The following is a 3,435-nucleotide window of genomic DNA, read 5'->3' as shown; positions in this document are numbered from 1 at the left end:
TTTTGCAGCCATGAATACAATTTAATCTTTAAAAGCATCAATGACTCGATGAATAATTGTTTTATAAAATTGTCTAGCAAGGGTTCAGTTAGTAATCTAGTTTATTATTTATTATTATTGATCATATATTAAATAAATTCATGTAGTCAAAGCAAAGCTGCTTTAGTTTAACACAATTTAAATCTGAGTTGTTTGTGTTCAGGTGTGGTTGTGAATAAACTCCTCCCACTTTCACAGAGATCCAGGAAACTGAGATTCAGGTTTACCTGCTTACTCGGTTAACTAAGAAAACTGAATGATTTATAGAAGATGATGATGATTTATATTTCTGATGAAGAGTTTTTGGAGTCCCTGCTGTGGATTTGAAGATCATTTTATTTTAAACAGAACGCTGAGAGTTTAAACTGGATTATTATTTTACTAAACTGAAAGTGAAACTTTGAAGAAGGATTTTAACGTGAAGCTAAGAAAATGGCGTCTAAAAGTTTTTCTGAAGAGGATTTCTGTTGTCCTGTGTGCTGTGATATTTTTACAAATCCTGTTTTGTTGTCTTGTAGTCACAGTATCTGTAAAGACTGTATTCAGAGATTCTGGGAAAGTAAAGGATCTAAAGATTGTCCAGTTTGCAGAAGAAGATCTTCAAAGGATAATCCTCCAATAAATTTAGCTTTGAAGAACCTGTGTGAGACTTTCTTAAAGGAGAGAAGTCAGAGATCTTCATCAGTTTGTCATCTTCACAATGAGGAACTCAAACTCTTCTGTCTGGATGATCAACAGCCGGTGTGTTTGGTGTGTCGAGACTCCAGAACTCACAACAACCACAAATTCTGTCCTGTTGATGAAGCTGTCATTGATAATAAGGTCTGATCAATAATATTCAAAACATTTCATCACATTAATAACATCAAGAACTGATAGACATCTTCACAATGACAAATAAATAACAATAATGTTGATTTCTTTCAGGAGAAACTCAAAACTGCATTAAAACCCTTACAGGAGAAACTGAGAATATTTGAGAAGAATAAACAGAAGTTGGATAAAACTGCAGAACATATAAAGGTTTGAATGAAACATAATGTGAATCAAGGTTGTACAACACAAGTATTTTGTAAATGTATTTATTGATCCAGATCTGATTCAGTCATTATAAGTTTCTGTGTGAAATGTGTTTTGTATCAGATTCAGGCTGAACGCACCGAGAAGCAGATTCATGAAGAGTTTGAGAAACTTCACCAACTTCTACATGATGAAGAATCAGTCAGAATAACAGCACTGAGAGAGGAAGAGGAGCAGAAGAGTCAGATGATGAAGCAGAAGATTGAGAAGATGAGCAGTGAAATTTCATCTCTTTCACACACAATCAGAGTCATAGAGAAGCAGATGACAGCTGAAGATGTTTCATTCCTACAGGTGAGAAGAAAGAACTTCAATCTTCATTCTACAAATCTATGATTGTCATTTTCAAACATTCAAGTGAAATGTAATGAATAATCTGCATGTGTGTGTTTTTAACAGGACTTTAAGAGCACAATGGAGAGGTTTGTATTGTGTTTGCTGTTTCTCTCAGTGATTGTGAATCTAAACTCACAGCAGAATCTCAGACTCCTGAATGTTCTTCCAGAGTTCAGTGTAGAACGTCAGATCCAGAGGACATCTCAGGAATGATGATCAATGTAGCAAAACATCTCAGCAACCTGAAGTTTACTGTCATACACAAGATGAAGGAGAAAGTTGAATACAGTGAGTACAAAATACAACACTGACTTAAGATTTATTCTCATCATCAACATTAAGAGTCTCTCTCTCTCTCTCTCTCTCTCTCTCTCTCTCTCTCTCTCTCTCTCTCTCTCTCTCTCTCTCTCTCTCTCTCGCTCTCTCTATCTCTCTCTCTCTCTCTCTCTCTCTCTCTCTCTCTCTCTCTCTCTCTCTCTCTCTCTCTCTCTCTCTCTCTCTCGCTCTCTCTCTCTCCTCTCTCTCTCTCTCTCTCTCTCTCCTCTCTCTCCTCTCTCTCTCTCTCTCTCTCTCTCTCTATTAGTTCCAGTGACTTTGGGACCCAAACACTGCTGACTGTAAACTCCTTCTGTCTGATGATCTGACCAGTGTGAGATTCAGTAAAGATGCAGCGCTGCTTTCTGATAATCCAGAGAGATTTAATTCGTCTGTATGTGTTTTTGGGTTCAGAGAGCTTTAACTCAGGGATTCACTGCTGGGATGTTCAGGTTGGAGACAACACATTCTGGGTTTGGGGTGTGATGACAGAATCTGCAGAGGAGAAAGAAGAAAATATCAACCAGCAGTGGATTCTGGTATGTGGTGAATTACTCTGGTGAATACTTTGCAGTCATTACACCAGAAACAGCTCTTCGTCTCTCAGTGAAAGTGAAATTCGAGAGAATCAGAGTTGAGTTGGATTATGAGGAGAGGAAAACTGTCATTCTCTGATCCTCTCACTAACACACACATACACACTTTCACACACACATTTACTGAAAGAGTTTATCCATGGTTCTATGTTGCCTGTGTGATATTTCCCCTCTGGTGATCTTACCGGTAAAATCATCTGAAAAACTCTGAATCAGGGATTTCATTTCAGATTGAATTTGTTTATAAAACAGTTTGATGTTTTTTATTGATGTTTAATTTAAGATGAAGTGCATGAAGTTGTTGTTTTTGTTGACTGTATTGATTGTGTTGAGTTGTAATTGATTGAGGATGAATTTGAGTCTTCACACAACACAACTGATCATCAGATCTCTGACTTTCACCATAGAGAACTGAATAACAAACCTCATAGAAGCACAGAGAGAAAAACTGATGGAGAAAAGAAAGAAATCAAATGTATTTCTCTTCTAGCAGTATGAGCAGTGCAGATGAGTTTGTTGTTGTTTTGTTAAAAGAAGACGCCGCTGATATTGAATGCAGTCGTGTTTAAAGAAACACATGGAGTTACACAGACTGATATAAAAACACTGTATTATCATTATACAAATAAACATGATGTGAGATATCTCAATGTTTTCATGTCTGTGTCATATTTGAAGTAGAAAATCATCTGACTGTTACATCTGCAGTGTTTCTGTCATCAGATGAACAAATGACAGACAGATATTAATATTCAAGCACAGATATTTACTTCAGAAGAGCTCTGTGGATGTTATTATGTTTATAAAGTCAACACATAAATCACACACATTTGCTCTCGTCTGATATTTCACTGCTGACTTTAATGTTTTCAACTGAAGTCAACTTAAACAAACACTTTATATACTGAATGTTTATTTATTCTGAGACGAAGATCACAGTCTGCATATTTATCAAAGTCATATGTAAAATTTGGCCAGTTTGACTATGTTTAAAATGTGTAAAATTATTGCACTTTGTGTATTCAAATGAATCGATCATGTTTAGTTACGAGTTTCGTGTACGACTTTA

The 3,435-nt window shown here is 36.1% G+C and overlaps 1 pseudogene; it reads left to right on the top strand.

Moving 5' to 3' along the window:
* The first annotated feature begins 249 nt into the window (after positions 1-249).
* On the top strand, positions 250-3,010 carry LOC135721442 (E3 ubiquitin-protein ligase TRIM35-like; annotated as a pseudogene).
* Positions 3,011-3,435: the final 425 nt, after the last annotated feature.

This window comes from Paramisgurnus dabryanus, chromosome 18 (genome assembly GCF_030506205.2).
Source record: "Paramisgurnus dabryanus chromosome 18, PD_genome_1.1, whole genome shotgun sequence".
Lineage (NCBI taxonomy): Eukaryota > Metazoa > Chordata > Actinopteri > Cypriniformes > Cobitidae > Paramisgurnus > Paramisgurnus dabryanus.
This window is presented reverse-complemented; position numbering and strand designations above follow the sequence as displayed.